Here is a 21,844-nt window from a genome sequence, read left to right as displayed (position 1 = left end):
TGGCTCACTACAACCTCCACCTCCCAGGTTCAAGCGATTCTCCTGCCTCAGCCTCCTGAGTAGCTGGGATTACAGGTGTGCGCTACCATGCCCAGCTAATTTTTGTATTTTTAGTGGAGACGGGGTTTCACCATGCTGGCCAGGCTGGTCTCGAACTCCTGACCTCATGATCTGCCCACCTCGACCTCCCAAAGTGCTGGCATTACAGGCGTGAGGCATCACGCCTGGCCCTAGTTTGATCACTTGAACTACCTTATAATAATCTATTGGATTAATAAATTACAGTTTTTCCAGTCTCCTCCTGAAGAAGAGTTAATTTTTAAAAATATTTTTTATAATAATAGTGCTTCTATGAACATTCACATAAATATTTTTATCTTATTTCTATTTCAGCCATTCTATTTGATGATTGGTGGTATAATATTGTGGCTTTAATTTACATTTTCCTAATGAGAACTTGATGTGCCTTTTGACCATTTCAATATTAACTTTTCTAAAGTGACTGTCCACATGTTTTGCCTCTTTTCATTTTTTATTGTTATGCTTTCTTTTTCATTTCTATTTTTTAAAATATTCTTTATATTAAGCCCTTGTCAGATATAAATATTTGGAATATTTTGACTCTCTTGATGTTTCTGGTTAAGAAAAGTTCTTAATGTTTATGAAATCCAGTTTTAGTGGTTTTTTCTTTTCTTTTTTCTTTCTCTTTTTTTTTTTCTTTTCTTTTTTCTTTCTCTTTTCTTTTTTTCTTTTCTTTTTTTTTTTTTTTCTCTTTTTTTTAGAAAGGGTGTCGCTCCTTTACCTAGGTTGGAGTATAGTGGCATAATCACGGCTCACTGAAGCTTTGACCACCTGGGCTCAAGCAATTTTCTCTCCTCAGCCACCCAAGAAGCAGGCACTACAGAAGCATGCCACCATGACTGGCTATTTTCTGTTGTTGTTGTTGTTGTTGTTTTTTCATAGAGACAGGATCTCACTATGTTGTTCAAGGCTGGTCTTGAACTCCTAGGCTCAGATGATCCTCCCACCTGAGCCTCCCAAAGTGTTGGGATTATAGGCATGAGCCACTGTGCCTGGTGATCTGCTCTTTTACGGTTAATATTTTCTGTATCCTGCTGAAGACATCTTTGTCAGGCAGATATTCTCAATTTTTTTTCTTTTTAAATGATGAATACTTTTACCCTTCACTTTAAGTTATATGATTCTTTTTTTTCCCTTTTGGTATGCTCTAAGGTAGGACTCTGTATTTTGTTTTTTATTCAGATGCCCAATTGTGCTAGTTCCTTTTATTGCTTATATATCCCATTTTCTCCACTTATTTGCGATAGCAATGTTGTTGTAAATCAGGAGACAGCATACATGTACATCTTTTTCTGAACCCCCTATTCTGTTCTATTGATCTGTTTCTCCTCAGGTGTACTGTTACGTGTATAAGCCTTGATCTCAGGTGCCATAATTTCTCTAACTTTGTTTTTCTTAACATTTATAAATAATATAAATATTAAATAACATAATTTATGTAATTATATAATTTAAATGTAATATAAATGTTATATATTACACACACACACACACACACACACACACACATATATATATCTTATAGTAGCTTGATTTGTTTATTTATGTTTAGAGACAAGGTCTCGCTCAGTTGCCCAGGCTGGAGTGTAGTGATATGATCATAGCTCACTATGGCCTTGAACTCCTAGCCTCTAGGGATCCTCCTGCCTCAGCCTCCAGAATATCTGGGACTACAGGTACACGCCACCATACCTGGTTAATTTTTAAAATATTTTGTAGAGATAGGGCCTTGCTCCGTTGCCCAGGCTGGTCTCATACTCCTGGCCTCAAGCAATCCTCCCACCCCATCCTCCCAAAATGTTTATAGTAACTTTATATGAATGACATTGAAATTGTTCTTGTTTATTTTATTTTCATTGGGTTATATTTTTCTGAATCAGCAATATCTGGTGATCCTATGGGCAAGTGGTTGGGAGAAACTATGCAACTCCTTTAGTTTTTCAGTCCATTTGCTCCTTTCTTCAATTATTAGAGTAAAGGATAGTTTCCTTATATTAATAATAAATTGTGCCTTTTGTTATGTCTGACCTCTTCTAATTTTTTGAGAACTTTTTTTAACCTCATTTTGTCCTTTCACCAATAAATTTCCAAAAATGTCTGGTGCCTTCCAAGATGCCACTTTCTTTCTCAGCACCAGTGCCTTCCTGAAACTGCCACATTAGATCCTGCACACTCTCCAGGACCCTTCCCTTCAGGTACTCAGTATCCAGGATTATCATCTACCTTGACATAGAAGTTATTTCAGTAGTTTCTACTGATAGTCCTTTGCTTTCTGGGAACAAAACCTAACTGATGTTATCTGTGCTCCATTGCTGCTAGAGCCTGTGACCCTTTCCTTTATTTTGCCCAATCACCTCCCACCCCACTCGTTCTGGACTCTGGAGCCATCTCTGCTGGTCTCCTGACAATCTCTGGCATTTATTTTCTCAATAACATGCAGATTTGGGTGTGTAGACTTCTATTTATCTAGAGGTGTGAGCCATCAGTGATTTTGTTTGCTGTATTAATCTACAATGTATACATGAGACTTTTTGGACTGTTAGGAAGGGATGTAAGCAGCCACTATTATCTCACAGGATTCTCAAACACATCTTTCATTTTTAAAAAAGTCACTTCAATATAAATGGACAAACAGCATATCTATATAGATTTCTTCCTCTACAATGACATATTTCATACTCTCCTCTACAGGTATATGCATAATTATGTCTATTAAAGACTAATATAAATTAGGTCACTCTGTTATTCTTTGAATAGATGGAACTCATACCTCAGAATACGTAAGAATAAACCCAAGAGCTTTAAAAAAGTACATATTTGCTCCTAGTATCTGGTCTGGGATGGAGCACAAGAATCCACATTTTTAAGAAGGCCCTGTCCTGAAGAAGGCAGAAACAAAGCAATGTTTTCTGACTCTCCTCATACATTATGTGATGGGATAATGAAAGCTAGTATCTTCTTGTTGACCATCAGGATACCTTATATACAATAAAATATCCTTAGGCTTATTAATCCAAACTCTGACTAAAGAGAGGGAAATATAAAAATAGCTCTTTAGGTTCAAATTTATCTGTGAAAAATGTTCAGAATTTCTGCCGGGTAGGCGCTCTCTGATCACATTCCCAGAAATGCTCCATGCTGACAGGCTATTTTCTAAGAACCAGTTTAAAAGAGATAATACATGATTCAGCAGTTTGTGCTGTGTGTTCTGAATTCTCTGATTTTTTTAAGATCAATAATAGTGGAGTTATGTGATATCTCATTTAATAATTAGCATCTCAGAAAAATCCTTAAATTGCAAGCATCTTTTGTAGAAGTCCACCAAGATGTTATGACTTAAGAGAATCAACAAAGGACTTATGTCAAAAGATATGTCTTAATTTAAAGATGTAAGTTCTATTATGATCATAAAAATTTGCTTTTCCTCATCTATTTTTTAAAATACTAGTTTTTAATAAAATCCTTTAAGGTATATTTTATCATATAATTTAATTCTTGCACTGAAGAATGGAGTAATTTGCCTAAATTTTTTAATCATTAAAAGGTAATTTACCATTTCTATGTAATTTTTTTCACATAGAAATATGGCTATATTTTGCAGTGCTGTTTTACATTGAGAAAAAATGTAGCTGAAATTTAGAGTTGATAAGAAATTTTAAATGACTTTCTTCTTAATTATGTTCACTTAATTTTAAATAGTATTTATGTTATTTATTAGGTGATGCCAAATTTAGGTTCATATTTTCCTAATTAGAATAACCCCCAGATATTGTGATATGTATTCTTATGGATCTAGATAAAATTCTGTTCTTTCATTTTTAAATTTATTTCTATAAATATACTAAAAATATCATATATAAAGCATTTTTCAAAACATTATTTTTATTCTCACATTTTATGACACTATTTTATTCAATGTCTTCACATATAAATTTGACATTGTACCTTTATTGGTACTAGAGGCACTTTTGGACTCATATAACAATTTTTCAGAACCTATTGTCTTTATTTCTGACTGACTAAATTGTTCAGATACAGCAAGTTTTGAATATCGTTTGAAATTTTATACAAGCCCAATTGCTCATTCATAACTTTAGAATAGTTTGTTTTTTGGTTTTGTTTTTAACATTTTCCTTGTGGGTACACACTGAGACCTCCCTAACGTATCACTTAGTGTGTACCCTTAGAAATAATTTTTAAAATAATTTTTTATGATAAAATTGCTTATAAGTGTGAGGTCAGGCCTCCCTAAATTACTAGCTCTATGCTAAATTTTTTTTCTCTCTGTCTCTCTCACTTTCTCCCTCTTTCACTTAATTCACCAGGTGAGCTCAATATACATTCAAAGTAAAATCAATTAATGCCATTGCAGGCTAATCATTTCTAAACAATACTTTAAAGAAATGCAAAGGATGCTTCTACATTGAGATGCTAAGGACTTAAGCACAAGCAATTCACTCTTTCTTGGAGATGGGATTTTGGAAACAAGACTTCCCAATCATGTAATCTACACTTACTATTTATTTGTGTCACTATTTATTTCTTCTTCAAAAATATTTGCAATTCAGCGTCAACCATAGTTTACTATATTAAGCATTATTTACTGCTTTTCTGTCTTAAATTTTAAAATAAGCAAATTTTAGCTTCTTCTCTAAATCTAGAATTTATTTTTATGCACTTTAAAAAGAAGTAAAAAGTCATTTTCTTTGTCATTAATTTTTAGTTGTAACTTATGGGAGCTGTTCAGCAATTTTCACTGCTGCTCGTCAAGGTGTCTACATTTACTTCAGAAGAGGGCCTCTATCAACCTGTAAACACTCAAATGTTTATCTTTCTCAGTTTTTATCTGTAATTTTTAAATATTGTAGAACTTTGACTTTCTTCTAGTAGTTCAATGATGCTGTTTCCTAAAGCAGAATGACTACCTTACCTTTCGTTTGCAATCATAATATAAAAATGAATTAATAAAGGTGTCATTAAAAATAATAAAGCTTTTATAATGCTCTAGGTAATGAAATACGACTTTGCTTTTCTATGTATGCAGAACATCTAAAAGAATTCAGCAAGCAAAATATACAGGTTAGCACAGTCTTCTAAAAATAGTTAAAAAAAAAACTTAGTACATTATTTAAGATTCCACATAGGAGTAAGTGATACAGTAATAGCATCCACCAAAAAAAATAAAAACCGCCATAACTACTTCATAAAGAAAAGCTCTTGGCCAGGGATGGTGGCTCACGCCTGTAATCTCAATGCTTTGGGAGGCCCAGGTGGGGCATAGCTTGAGCTCAGGAGTTTAAGACCAGCCTGGGCAACATGGTAAAACCCTGTCTCTGCCAAAAATAAAATAAAAAAAAAATAATCTGGGTTTCGTGGCACACACCTGTAGTCTCATCTACTCTGGAGGCTGAGGTGGGATGATCAAGTGAGCCCAGGAGGTGGAGGTGGCAGTGAGCCAAATCATGCCACTGTACTCCAGCTTGGGTGAAAAAGCGAGACCCTGTCACACATACAAAAAAATGCAAAGCTATTCTTTCCATGTATCAATGTTCTGTCATTGTCAATGAGTCACAGCCTAGCAAGGCCACTCTGTATTATATTCACCACAAAAGTGAATATAATTTATTCTAATCTTATTTCTTAGTCATAATTGTGATAAATTAGAGTTATTCTTATTTAAAAATACAATTACTGATACCATTTTATGACCATATTCTATATGTATGTATTAATATAGAAAAAATATAAACACTTATTTGAAGGCACAAGATTGAGATTTTGAGTGTATAGGCTCAGTCATATCTTCAGAATTTAAATCAGACATACTTGCCTAATATATGAATTTTCACATTTTTCACAGATTTCAATAGTAAAATGATTATTTTCAGGGGCTTTGTTTGTGTGTTTGTTTATTAGAGATGAGTTCTTGCTATGTTGCCCTGGCTGGCTTTGAACTCCTGGTCTCAAGCGATCCTCTTGCCTCAGCCTTCTGAGTAGCTGAGACTACATATATGTGCCACTATGCCCTGCCTCAGAGTGATTCTTAAATGTGTGCGTTTAGGAAGATTTTAACTACCCAAATTCATTAATAAATATACCTTGTTAGTGTTTATATTCAGGGAGAATGTGCATATTAAAATCCCTACTTGTCAGCTGGGTGTGTTGGCTCATGCATATAATCTGGGGTGGGAGGATTGTTTGTGTCCAGGAGTTTGAGACCAGCCAGAGCAACACAGTGAGATCCCATCTCTACAAAAAATAAAAAATTGCCGGGCATAGTGGTGCACAGCTATAGTCCCCAGCTACTTGGGAAGCTGAGGTGGGAGGATCAATTGAGCCCTGGAGTTTGAGGCTGCAGTGCAGTGAACCATGATCACACTACTGCACTCCAGCCTGGGTGAGAGTAAGACTTTATCTCAAAAAAAAAAAAAAAGAAAAAAAAAAATCTACTTCTCTTGGTTACCAGTGCAGTGTACTTTGAATAATAAAACAAACTATCACAAGTTATAATCTTTTTTCTAAGTTTTGTTAAAAAAGGAAAACTTTCTTCATAATTTATAGGGTGAATCAAATGAATCTTTATATAATATTTGTGTTTCAAATGTACATCTTTAAAACTTGGTAAATATGTTAATGTACTGAGAATTTTTATAACATAAAAAACTCTCTGATGTATCTAATTTACATGTTTTAATGTATATATTTTTGTGAATAAAGGATATACTGTTTTAATTCAGGTATTTGCCCAGTGTTTCTTGAGAACTTCTATGAGAAAGCACAAAACATATGAAATAGAACATAAGTTTTGCTAGCCATTTCATGCAGTCACATGACATCTGGAAGTCAGGTTCAGATTCACTTTTCTTAAGATAGTTTATCCCACAAAATGCTTATGACTCATGGATTCAAATCACCTTAATGGAATGATTTATATGTGCTGTTCTCTTATCACCTACAATTTTATACCTGGCCCAAGTACCAAAATTCAAATCTGCATGGGGCATCTTGTTGTTTAATGTATTATTGATAAACAATTCAAAGTTAAAGTACTTGATAAAAGCAAACTAAAAGTGTTGTATATACTGTCATCAGGACAACATAGTCCAATGAATTGTTCTTCTCCATTCCTAGAATTTATCTGCTTAAAAACTGAGACTTTTTTGGAATAATAGCACTCTCTCCTGATGTGGGCCAGAAAAATATGACATGTTTTTGTTCTTCAGGTCTGGGTTTCACTCTTCACTTAAAAAAATTGTCTGTACATAACATCTCTCCTACTTCATGGTACTTTAAAAGCATCATGAAAATTGTTTTTCACCTTTGTGTTTTAAATGATAAAATAGCAATATTTTTTCACTCTTTATGTTTGAAATTATCACCTCCCCAATGATATGGAGGAAACCTCTTTAGAATGAGATATGGATAAAAGAAAAAGCACAGCTTAGGATCTAAAGAGTTGAACCTCAGAGTTAGCTATTAACACAATGACTACATAATCATAAATTTTAAAAATTCGAAGATTCTGAGACTGTTTTGAATGGCTTTCCTCATACATAAAAATAATAAGGTCGATTAAATAGTCACTAAAATTTCACCATTCAACTACTCTGGAATAATAAAATTAATAGATGTCTGTATAGAACTTGGCAGTTAATAAAGCTTTTTCACATATATTACTTTATTTAACAGTGTTTCTAGGTCTAATTTGTCTCCCAAATTGCAATAAATATGCTAAATCTAAAGACGAATATTTTCCATAAATAAAAAAGTTATTTGGGCAAGTAACCTAACCGGTTTCTTCATCTATAGAATAGATGATAATAGATGTTTCACAGTGCTGTATAAGCAGAAGTTCTATCCACAGTTTCTTTAAAAGGATAAACCTCAACTCTAATTAGCTACTTAGCTCTTAGCCATGTAATTGCTATTGCATGTAATTGCATTTTCCCTCTAGAATTCAATATCAGGTTTAAGGCTATGGATCTCTGACTTGAATAAAGTAGCGTGTATAATAAAATATGTCAAGCAATAAATATCAAGATAATGCAATTGTACCATTTTATTTGTGGTAAATAATTACCTTGTTAACTAGTGATGCACCATTCAGATTTTCCTTCAGTGAAACAATGAACATCTTGTTGTCCTTACTGTTGCGAGCATGTCCGCTGCCACCCTTTCATAGCCAGCCCCTCTGAAATTGTGTTAACCCAGCCTCCAGGTCCAAGGCTACATGGCTCACATTCAGTGACTGATGGACATGGGGCCACAAAGGACTAATTATTTCTTTTGAACTCAAGACCACTATGGAGGACCATTCTTCTTCCAAATTTTTCCTGTGGGCTCAGTTTGGGATGTAGCTCCCCAACACTTTCTTTCCCTTCTCCTTTACAGATGTTGATCCCAGAGATTTCTAATAAACACTGCATGCAAAATTCTTTCTCAAAGTCTGCTTCTTGGAGAATTCAAACTGCAAAAAATATTTATGACACATACCTATCTTCCGTAAAAATAGTATAATGATACTTAAATAAGTCTAGGTTACCTAAATGAAAAGGATGTTAACTCAATGATGATAAAAGACTATGTAAGTGGGTAAGCATATGTGTGCACATGTGATACACTAGAAACAAGTATATAGGTCTGTGACTGACAAAATTAATTATAAACCAAATCTTAAATTTCTCCCTTCTTTTTTTACTAACCAAAATATAATTTTGTTTAGAGCAACATTATTTCTTATCCCATGAAAAATATTCATTTGTCTAGCCTCTCTAGTGCTAGGGAATACCATGTAATATATTTAAGTTCTGTGAGATTGAAAGAGCATCCTTTTGCAAGTCCTGAGAGGGTTTCTCTTTGTAATTAGTGGAAAAATGAGACTGTCACTTCTCTTTGTATCCTTCTTTCTGCTTTTAGCACCTATGTGCTGTCTGGAGATGAAGCATCATTCAATAGACAATCAGGAGAAAGAAAGGAGGACAAGGCTAAAGATCAGAAACTCTGGCCCTGACATTCCTGAGCTACTAAACCAGCTTCAAAAGTCATTGATTTCTAGATTTTCTGGTATACATGGAAAATAAATGCTTTTGCTTAAAACAAAGGGACCTCATGTTAACTTTCAATTACAGGACTAGCTTTCTTGATTCCTTTGAAGAAATTTTGAAAACTGTACTTTGCCATGAAATTTTTAAAAATTCTAAGTCCCTTTGGCTCTACTTTTAAGATATTAAGAGCATACTAGAACATCCATTTTTTTAATAAAGGATGAGGAGAAAGAGAGAAAAATCCAGTCATTCATGTTCTGGTAGATTATTGGAAATTAAAAGGGAGAGTGAGAAGGAGCAAGGATATCAGAGGCAGAGTTCTTATCCTCCCTCATGCTCCCACCTGGTCCACAGCTCAGGTTGGGTGCCATAGAGGCTTCCAAATTTAACCAGGGGAGGAAAGTGTCAGAAAGCTGCAGGCCCTTAGGAAATATTCCCCCTTCAGTTCTGCCATATCAAAATGCCCTATTAGTAGGTACATGAACATGGCAGAGAAAAGCAGATAAATAGATGAGCCTAAGACTGCCGTCTTGGTTCTTCAGAACTTGTTCCATTTTGGAAAAGATGGAGTTAAACAACTGCCTATAATCCCTGTTAATCCTATAGGAAGGGAGGCCAGGATATTCCTGGGGAAGAAAAAAGCAGGCAATCTGGTCTAATCTTCTGGTAAAAGTACTAATAACAAACCTCCTGGAAAATAAACCAATATTTATCAGGAAGAGAATTTTACCTATGGAATTCTTTTAACAGGATATTCCTGGTTTAGGGTTGCTATGGTAAACAGTTATAGAATCTACAGATTCATGAAGCATGACTCCAGACTGTATCATATGCGCTATGCAAATATATAAGTATAAATGAGGATATTAAATAACTGAGATGTTCCCTGTTGCGTAAGGCAGCCTTGTGCACTTCATTAAAGATCTCATGTATTTTTCTTGGTCATAGAGCATGACTGATCTGTGAAGGAAGCACCTAGAACCTGGGACCTGGTGTATCCAGACATTTTCCTTCTTCATCTGGTTACTTACTTGTATTTTTGACATTGTTTAGGAAAGTTAGACACTGGGTAATATATCTGACTTGTGTGTCACTTGGATTTGACAATATGATCCTTTGTGTTGCCTCACATATAAAGGACTCTAAATTGCTCCTGTGCTCTACGAAGAAGATGCAAAGGTGCTAAAAGGGCCAGGGAACTACCAAAGACTTTACACTAAAAAACAAAAAAGTCACAGTGTTCAGAAAATAAATGTTTGGTCCAATGTTGGTGAACTTATTGTGATCCAATAATTTTTGTAGAATAAAAGCTCCATAAGAATGGGGATTCATTATTCTGTTTTGTCACTCTATTTCTAATATATTTACTGAGCGCATAGTAAATTCTCAGTAAATAAAAATAATACATATAAAATAGTATTTATCAATAATAAATATAGATAATTAAATGTATAAATAAGTAATTGCATATATCATAATTTAAATAGTCTTTTCAGGTAATTCATCCTCTGCTTGGATGTCTCAGTGATGTGCTCAAATATGTCCCAGGTACGGCGCTCTCATGCTCCTCTCTAGACGGTATCAATGTACATGGAGTAGGAGTTTATGTAACCATGCAATAAAGGAGAGATTAAGAAGGTCACTGAATTAACATTGGAATTATCTGAATCTCCTGAGATCTCTGCTGTGGTTAGAGTAAGAGAGATCTCAAATATCAATATGCTAGCATCTAAAGTAATTTAGAAACTTATTTCTTTATAAGTGTTTCTAGCATCGATAATCATTGTCATGCTAAAGATGTGAAGAAATTCAGCCTCAGGACTCAATCCTGACAAGTGGCTTCTTTCTTCTAGGATTTACCTTTCTATTTCTTCCTGCGTAATACACTATGGGATTAGGACTTGAATTCAGAAGGCTGCAAAAGAATATGTTTTGAGGGCAAAACAAAATCAAACATTTAATATTTGCAAAATATTTTCTCTCTTATCTAAAGTCACAAAGTCCTTCCTGCTTACCCTGATTTGCTTTCTCCTCTCCTACATATTTCTGCTGCCTCCCTTTATACAGCAGCAGAAAAAGGTAGGCAATTCCCATTTGGAGATCCAAAGATTTCAAAGAGAAGGGGATGGTAACAGACACAGCCTTGAAAAAGAGAAGTGATGAATGAAGACATGGAGAAAAGGTTTGAGGAAGAGAAAATCAATGAGAATACATTCTTCTCTAGTCAAAGAAATAGCCCAGCAGGTACACTGTTCAGTGAGTCTCCCATTTCAGGTAAATGGGTTTAGACAAAGGACACCATTTAACTATACCTCCCAGATCTTTGACCACTGACAGATATTTGAGTCATCCGCATGGTGAGCAACAGAAAGACAGGAGAGAAAGTTACAAAGATTGTAGAGTGATCAGAATTGACTAGAGTGCCAGATGAAGTTCAATTCTTCAAAAGGAGAAGAAAATGGGTTACTTAGTTGAAATATAATGTAGAAAGGCAATGAATTCAATGAAATAAGTAAGGTCAGCAAGGCCTTGGAAAGAAAGAGAGAAAATTAGGAAGGGGAAAATTGTTGTGTTTATATTCTTACGAGAACAAAAAGGAAAGAAAAAACACAGTGGGAGTTTAATCAAGTAGTTAAGAACTTTTTGCATACAGTTTTGAAAAGAGAGAAAATATGTGCACTTAGAGACTGGGTCATATAGGGACTAGTTACACCCATTCTAGAAAGTGCCCAGGAAAAGTTTGACAGGATTTTTGATGCAGAAAGATGAAGCTCTGGAGATAAAAAATAATTCAGCTTTATTAACCCTCCCACTGAGAAGGATGCTTTTGTGAGAGACAGATGACACAACTGCTGAGAAAATCTTTGCTGGCCACCTAAATGTATGTCTAGGAAACCAAAGATCAGCACAATTTAGGAAAATTAACAGCATGAAATAGAAGGCTTAATCAGAACAAATGACAAGGAAGAGAACAGATAATTTAGGGAACAAAAGAAAAAAAAATTCTGATGGATGTCCTCAGAAGGATTATAGAGGATGCTGCATCCGAAAACAAAATCAAGCTTCTATAAAAAGAAGCAATCAGAAAACAACAAAAAGTTTGAGAACTGTTCAAAATAGATCGAAAAGTTTTTTTTAATCAATGAAAGGGCTGGATATTAGATTTAAATAATGATAGGCCAAACGAATAACCCAAAGATGAGTCAAGAAGATGCTCTAAAAATTTTAGGAAATGAAAGAACTTGCCATATCTTCCTAAAAAGAGATATTGGTGGAAACAGATAAAAAGATAAGAGAGCAGAAAATCAAACAAATAAGAAAAGAAGGTCTCCTTGACTTGAAGAAAAACATCCTTCTTCAGACGGAAAGGAACTCTTTGGATTGAGCAAAATAACTAAGAAAAGACCAGCACTTATACAGACCCTGGAAAAGTATTGCAACCCCTAAAACAAAATCTTCTACAACTTATTTATAAAGAAGTTCCAAAAACAGGTGGACTTCAGACATCTTATCTTTCATAATAGACACAAGAAGAAAATGAAGTATGTTTTCAAAATCTCAAAAGAAAGGTAAAAGAAGAACTCAGAGTTCATTATTCAGATCAAATTCTCATTTAAATATGAGGGAACAATAAATACATTTTTAGATGTCTATGGTTGCTGGTACTGTGCTATGTTTGGGCCTCCTCTAAAGATTTGCTCAAGTTGGTACTACCAAATATGAACAAAATAAGTTCAAAAACTGGAAGGACATGATAGATAAGAAGCAGTCATTAGAAAAGAGATAGTGGTTATTAAAGGAAATTACAGTTATGTCCAAAGAGTTTTAAATTTAGGAGGGCACACATTTCCTGAACAAAAGAGTTAATATTAGCTGTGAAGGGTGATATATTTTATCTGTGTGGATCAGAAGCAGCTTGGGTAGCTCTGGACATGAAAGGTAAGTGGGTGGATTTCAATAGGTGTTACAGGTGTCTCGGTGAAGATGAGCTGTAAACAAAGTATAGAGATAGGAAAGAAAAAGTGATTTTAGGGAATGGCAAATGGATCAGTCACACTTGAATCACTGTTGGAAAATAGTGAGAGATCAGAATGAAAATATGATAGGAATACAGTGATCTTGATATTAAAATTAAAGTGAACAAAATAAGATGCTGCTTATTAGCATTTAATACCTTTTTGTATTAAAGCAAAACAAGGCAAAATCAAAACTAAAAGCAATCTCAAAATTATACCAACTGTTCTTCTTTTTTATTATTTCTGTACCTTAAGTAATGCTTTCCTTCTGTGAGAATACAACTACAATTACACTAATAAATATTATGCTTTTTATTCCATATATTTGTTCTTACATATAATTCTTTATTTTGTCTTTGTGGTGGTCTGGTTATAGTCCATAAACTAATCATAAGGGTCAGATAGTAGAGAATGAAACTTTCTTTACCTATATGTCATAATTCAAATATTGTTAAAGTTTATTGTGAGCATTCTAATAATGAATAGTATATGTTGTCTCTAAATATTAATGAAAAGATAAAGGAACAGATGTGAAAGTAAAAGAGAGTTTTAACAAAGCACTTTAGCTGACATATGCTACCCCAAATTTGATCTTACCTATATGAAGAATATGTGTATAGCATATTCTTAACATATTATCATATTAACATAATAATAACATATTAAATTGAATAGTTTTTGTTTCTTTATACTATTATCCCAAAAAATTCATCAGTGAAATCTTTCTAAAGATGTCTTTAGTAACGTATGCAAGCTAGTCATTGTCCAATAATGAGTTTGATTAAATTACATTGGTAGTAGCAGTCTTTCTTCTTAAATCTGTGTGCATCCACGTATGAACACCAAGAATAGCTATCAAAGACTACCACAATTATCACTATGAGTGGCACTACAGAGAACACCACAAAAAATTGTTTACAAGCTTTCGGATCTACAATAGAGAGGACAGAATTTTTAAATAAAATGCCTTGCCAAATTTCAGTTTTCGTATTTAAAAAAAATTTTAAAAGGGAGGGAGGGAGGAAAACAGACAGGGAAGGAGGGAGGAAAAGAAAGAGGGAGGGAGGAAGGGTAAAAGAAAGGGACACAAAAACATTTTTTGTTTTTTAATTTATTTTGCCATTGATGTCAAACGTTTTTCAAATTATAGATTTTTCTCACCTTTAAGTGACAAAAAGCCAAAATAGGGTGTAAAAATTATATTTCGTAAAGGAAAATATGTTTCTTTGCCCTTAGTTTCTGGGTCAGCTTGGGGCCTCTGAGAAGTTGATACTAAGTTGGGACTTGTTATGCAAATCCCATTTATGGAGGGAAAGGCTTGTAAAGGATAAAGAGGAGAGAGAGTAAAGGAAGGTGTAGATAGCCTTCAGATAGATGTGTGCATAATGCCTGATACTAGACACTAGGAGAAACAAACAAACAAACAAACAAAAAAGAAAAGGCTGTTGAATAGGAAGAACTTCACATTACAATGCAGTTCTGAGAAAGTCTTGGTGAGGTTTTGAGCAAAAGTTGCCCTATAGAGGAGTCCCAGGTACAGGCAGAAATGAGCCAGCTCCACTATTGCTGCTTTGCACAGCCAATGGCCAGGAGTTACCCAGTGGCAGTGTGGCCTCAGCAGTGTGGACTTGAGTACCCTGCTGAAGATGGAGAAGTAGCCAATGGAGGCTGTCAGCCAGACAAGCTCCTTACAGCAGGCTCTCTTGAAGGGAGTTCTGAGCAGTGCAACTCCAAAGTCCCACATCTTCTTTTACCAATCCTTCATTTTCTCTTATTTTTCTCTCTTTTATGTTGCGGCAGCACCAGTGAATAAGAAATATTGTTTTCCTGTTTCTATATTTCTGAATATTTATAACACTTACCTTCTTTGGTCCAGTGTTGATTTATTTTATAACATAATAGGACACCAAATAATAGCCAAAAAGAGGTATTTCATGGAAGTGATACTTTGGGCTTCGTGCTCATTTAACTCCAACAATTTGGTTGCTAGTTTAAGGCTATTAGAGAAATGTGACTGATTAACAGTTTTTAGACCTTTGCTTCCTATGCCTCAGTAGAATCCTAATGTGTATATATTTGTTACCACACACCTGTGGGAAGTAAATGGGGACTAACTATAGTTGAAATTTCCTTAGTTCATATAATTACAGAGAATCTCATCCACAAAGTTGAAATCATTTTACCTTCATTAAGTTAAAATTCTCTAACTTAGTTACCATGTGACATAGTCTGACCAAGGATTGTAGTGAGCTATGTAACTGACAAGGCCGGCTTTATGAAGAACTATAAAAGAATGTTGATTTGGTGAATAGCTGCAGGTTGTTGTGGAGGCTTCAATTTTATGTAAAAGGAAGAATGCATTAAAAAGAATTTATTACATGAAAGTTCTTGACCAAGGACAATGAAAAATCTTGATACACCTTAATGGAGAAGTCTGTGAAGGTTAAAATACCCATTTAAATAATTTGGGGTGATTTGATTTTCAACCATGGGAAAAGGATAAAATACAATTTCTTAGCTGTCAAAGAGGTTAGCACTGAGATTTGAGTAAAACTCCACAAAAATGCTGAAACAAAAAAAAATGTGCATGTCTCTGGAGTATTACAGTTGTTAGACGTAATAGATGATAGTAGAAATATGATCATTGCTGGACAGATGATTCAAAGACTCATGCATATTTGAAAGGACAGAGTCATAGAGGAAATCACTAGCATCTAGTTGGCAAATGGTGTAAATTTTTCAAGAAAAGCATGTTCATACATAAAATATGAATGTCTTCATAAGTACAATATCCACAGAGGCATAGCCAATAATTCAGAGACCATGTTGGCACACTAATATGGCCTCTGCCATGAAATGGTGGTATATTTTATACTACCACTAGAATCAGTAGTAGGTGCATAAAAAATAAACCACAAGAAATTAATCAAATTAATGTTTGAATTGATTGTTTTGTTGAAAGATGTATGACATAAATGTGTGCAGTTTCATATATTTCCATGTAGATTTTTCTGTCCTATTTTTTTATTTTTTATCATTTAATAGAGTCTAAATTGTCATTTTGATCATTGCAAGGGCACATAAAGTATGTATTCACTTGGTCTCTTTTACTATAAGTAAACCGGTTTAGGCAGAAAAGAGAAATATAATTCAAGAATCCACAGGGGATTATGTTCAAGTGAACGTGAGGGCAGGGATGTAGTCAGACTTTAGGTGTGAACTGGAACCAGGAATCTGAATGTCAGCATAACCCAGTCTTGCCTATGCTCCTTTCTATGATGTGACTTATTTCTTCTCTTGGTACAATTGCAGCTTTTTTGATTACCTGCCAACATGGCAGAATGAAGCTGTCCAGAGTTCTCAGGTTTTCATCTTCTTCGTTCAAGAGACCAGCAACATTAAAAGCAAACATTAAAACTAGATAGTTTTGGTCTCAATTCCAAATTCTTGGTGGAGGAAGTATGTCCAGGACTTAGGTCAGCTACATGGCCCTGGACAATCAACTGTAGCCAGGAGGAGTAGAGTTTTGCTCCATTCACACAGTTGTTCCCACTGTAAAAATGTGAAAGTTGTTAAGGAAAAGCGTAACCTCACAAAAGTTGGGATAGGTAAAACCATAAATGCCTACTATATCGTACTAGAAAATACATTAACCTTTTTTATCTGACTAGTTTTGTTTCAGACATTAACTAATTCAGTGATCTTATCTAAACCACCTAGACTCTCTGAGACTCAGTTTTCTCTCAAAAGGAGAAAAAGCCTTCCTATCTTTCCAAAGCCCATAAAAGCCTTAAATTTCATGAATTTACTTACCCTTTTTCTAGTTCAGCCAAAGGAAGTTATTGGAGTACTCACCAATGGAGATCCAACAAATGAATTCATTGCAATAAAAATGTCAAGACTTGGAAAGATCTATCGTAAGTTCCTATAACCACCCACAGGTGGTCATCACCAAGAAGTATTCCCTATCTCTCAGGCAAATGTTCGGAACTGAGATGACTCAAGCCTTGCCCCTCCTTCTTCCACTGAAATAATAATAAAGTATTTCAGTAGCATTTTTTCTGAACCTTTCAGTATGAATACACAAAGTCCACAACAATCCAAAATTTGGAACTAAAAAATTGACACTCATTCTCACAAATAAAAAAAATTATGCCTTCAAGATTTCAGTATTTTTTAATGGCTCTGATTGGCTTTATTTTTTGCTTCAAAGTTTACTTTTTTTTTAACTTTTATTTTAAGTTCTGGGTACATTTGCAGGTTTATGATATAGGTAAACTTGTGTCACACAAGTTTGTTGTACATATTATTTAATCACCCATGTATTGAGTCTAGTATCCATTAGTTATTTTTTCTGATCCTCTCCCTCCTCCCAACTTCCAACCTTTTGTAGGCCTCAGTATCTATTGTATCCCTTTTTGTGTCCATGTGTTCTCATCATTTAACTCCTACTTATAAGTGGGAACATGCAGAATTTTTCTGTTCCCGTGTTAATTTTCTAAGGATAATGGCTTCCAGCTCCATCCATGTTCCTGCAAAGGATATGATTTCACTTTTTTTATGGCTGCATAGTATTCCATGGTGTATATGTCCCACATTTTCTTTATCCAATCTCCCATTGATGGACATTTGCATTGATCCCATGTCTTTGCTATTGTGAATAGTGCTGCAATAAACAAGAGCATGCATGTGTCTTTAAAATAGAACAATTTATATTCCTTTGGGTATATACCCAGTAATGGGATTGCTGGGTTGAATTGTATTTCCATTTTTAGGTCTTTGAGGAATTGCGACACTGTTTTCTATAACGGTTAAACTCCCATCAACAGTGTATAAGCATTCGGTTTTCTCTGATATATTGCCAGCACCTGTTATTTTTTGGCTTTTTAATAGTAGCCATTCTGACTGGTGTGAGATGGTGTCTCATTGTGTTCTTGATTTGCATTTCTCTAATGATCAGTAATGTTAAGCTTTTTCTCACATGCTTGTTGGTCACACATAAGTCTTCTTTTGAAATGTATCTGTTCATGTCTGTTGCCCACTTTTTAATGGTTTTTTTTCTTGTAAATTTATTTGAGTTCCTTATAAATGCTGGATATTAGACCTTTGTCAGATACATATTTTGCAAAATTTTTCTCTCATTCTGTAAGTTGTCTGTTTACTCTGTTGATAGTTCCTTTTGCTGTGCAGAGCTGTTTAGTTTAATTAGATCCCATTTGTCAAATTTGCTTTTGTTGCACTTGCTTTTGGCCTCTTTGTCATGAAATATTTGCCCATTCCTATGTCCCAAATGGTATTGCCTAGTTTGTCTCCCAGGATTTTATGGTTTTGGATTTCACATTTACGTCTTTAATCTGTCTTGTGTTACTTTTTGTATATGGTATAATGAAGGGGTCCATTTTCTATCTTCTGCATATGACTAGCCAGTTATCCCAGTACCATTTATTGAATAAGGAGTCCTTTTCCCACTGCTTGTTTTTGTTGACTTTGTCAAAGATTAGATAGTTGTAGGTGTGCAGCCTTTTTTCAGATCTCTCTATTCTGTTTCATTGGTCTATGTGTCTGTTTTTGTACCAATACTATGCTGTTTTGGTTACTGTAGTCCTGTAGTATAGTTTTCTAAAAATATATGTATCTAACATTTGTAGTTTTCAAACCCATGGCTCTCCAAGCCTTATATAGGCCAAAAGTCATTTGTGAAAATCACAAGTCAACTACCATCATTCATGTGTACTAATCACTGTTTTCAACATTGTATAATGTATTCCCTCATCTTGAAAGCTGAGAATTTCATAGCTTATTATTACATTGTCTAAATTTACAGAATTAACTTTGAGACAAATGATGTTATTTTAATACAAAGGAAGGAAAACATGAGCAATTTTTTTCCATGTAGAAATAGAAAAATGGAATAAAGCTAGCATAACCTTGAGCTCCATCTCCTTTCCTATATAAGATGCAGTCTGGATGCCATCATTGATCTTTAAAAGAACGACTTTATCCTGTCAAGGACTGATACTGAATTCTAGTCTTTCTTTATTTCTCATATGCCACTACTGCACAATGCAGATGAATCCAACTAAATATTATTGATGTGTGAGATCATGTCAGGACACAAATTATATGCTCAGCTGTTAATTCTTCAATACACACTCAGATTGTTCATTTAACTTGGAAGAAATTTGAAGTCTAAAGGAGTCCCTCCTGAGTGGCCTCTATCATTAGGTTTGTTTAAAGTCAAACATTTTCCGTTCAGTTCCAAACCATTTGATTTGTTTTTATTCACTTTATTCTTCTAATGAGTATCAACTCCACTTCAGGAACTGTGTCATATACTTCTCCATATGTTTTCATTTATTTTTCACAATACCAATTGTGAGATGTATTATTTTACAGAATATCTAACTGACCGATTATGATTATCCTTCATTTCAATTCTACAACAGCATCCATCAGCTCAAAGTTCGGGTCACTGCACATTTGTGCCCTTTTGGTTTCTGGTCAAAGTTTTGAACAATTAATTCATTCATCAGTTTTCTAAAAAGCCAATAAATATGTTTGTGTTAGATTTAATAGCCACTATATCCTGGATATTTGCCACCCTACTTATTTGAAAACTTTAAAATACTTAAGGCTTCACATTCAATTTTTAGTATGGAGAACTTGGTAGCTGGCCTCCAAAATCCCCCTCTGAAGTAATCACTAGAATTAATTAAATTATTTAGTTTGTCTTGAGAATCTACTTATGCTTCTGAATGCAAATGGCATCAAAATATAAGGTCAAAACATTGCATTTTTCAATAGTCCATGTTAAGGCTTATATTCATTTGCTAGGGCCACCATAAAAACATACCAGAGAGTGAGTCTCTTAAACAACAGAAATTTGCTTTGCTTTTCCACAATTCTGGAAGCTAGACTTCTAAGATCAAGGTGTTGGCAGGGTTGATTTCTTCTAAGGGCCTCTCTTCTTGGCTTGTATATGGCTGTCTTCTTGTGTATGTCTGTGTCCCTATCTTTTTTTTTTTTTTATAAGGACACCGTTCATATTGGATTAGAGCTCACCCATATGACCTCATTTTACCTTAAAATTACCTTTAAAAGCTCTATATCCAAATACAGCCACATTCTGAGGTACTGTAACTTTAATATATGAATTTGGGGGGGAAAGAATTCATCATAACAAGGCTTATCATATTTGAAAAAGTCTTTAGATTTGGAAATAACAATCAGTTTAATTGCATAAATAAACATTTTTACAATTACATCATTTTATATTTTTCCTGATTTGTAGTGTGTGTGTGTGTGTTTAAGTAAAATCCTTATAGAATTACCAATTTACTCAAATATATAAGATTTGATATAAGAAGTAAAAACTGAAGTTTTTGGAATTCATTTCAATTTTACAAAATTGTTCAAATCTGAAAAACTTTGTCAGGGCTCAGCCTTTATTATTATTAGTTATAATAGCAAAATAATTTTCTTGTCATTTGATATTTCTTATATTTTTGAACATGAGCACATAATTTTAATGTAATTTTCCATGTAAACTGTTTAGACAAGATTTGGATGATGTTGACCTTATAAGCAACAGTTTCTGTTAATGATTCTTCAATTTCATGAAGTTATCATAAAGGGAAGTCACTAAACAAAGGAGATTATGGGGGGCATCTGCTAAAATGATATATTTTAGAAAACTCAATATCAAATTATTTCTGAGTATGTTTAAATGGAGCATGAATCAGAAGCATTTACTCTCCATTAACAACAAATCTTATAAACTTGAGTTTGGAAAATATAGATAAATGATAATTTTCAATTATAATATGGGATTTGGGAGAAGCATATTGCAAAGAGGACCTGAAAACAATAAGAATACTCCAAAACTTTTAGCAGTTGCCTGTTTCATGAACAAAATTATCAAAATATTAATATAATTACAAAAAGGGCATACTGATATGGTCAGTTAAATTTACCACTATCTTATTTAATTTACCAATACCTTATATTTAATTACCAATACCTTATATTTAAGGTATATATAATTTATTTTACACTATAAGATCATCTAGTATGGCACTATTCATTGATCTTCTTTGTTAGGTCATCATTATATTTGGACCATTTTGAGATTAACAGATTAATTTCTCCAAATATATCCTAACAGAATTCTTTCTTTTTCTTGCTTCACAGTTAGCTAATCACTTTTATGATACTCAGAAGAAATTCTCATTTATGGCCAGGAAGAGAACAAAACAGGGAGTTGGCTCTGACATTTAACATATTATAATATTTCCCAATAGGTTGCTCATCTCTTTTAAAATATATGTTGTCCTATCACTATGTCTCTGGTTCACTGAACTGTGATTTTTTGAGGATAAGGGCTGCATTTTTATATCTAATCACTGTATGAGATTCCTTAACTGATTTTTTTTTGGCTGTAAGCTATATTTAAAGCTTAAAGAGTCTGTATATGCGCAATGTCAAACATGAATTCATTTTCATAAATTTGAAATAGTTGAGTAACTAACATGATCTAGGGGGAATATAGATGATTGCAATAGTTCACGTTTTAACTCTACTAGTTACAGTTTCAAACTCACAATAATTTAAAGTGTTTATTTAGGGAATGACCAAATATTTTTGAAAATGTGGAAGAATATATTCAACAAAGGAAGGCATATCAGACATTTGTTTTATTAGAAA

Source organism: Pan troglodytes, chromosome 6, assembly GCF_028858775.2.
Source record: "Pan troglodytes isolate AG18354 chromosome 6, NHGRI_mPanTro3-v2.0_pri, whole genome shotgun sequence".
In the NCBI taxonomy this organism is placed as follows: Eukaryota; Metazoa; Chordata; class Mammalia; order Primates; family Hominidae; genus Pan; species Pan troglodytes.
Note: the sequence above shows the minus strand (reverse complement) of the source record.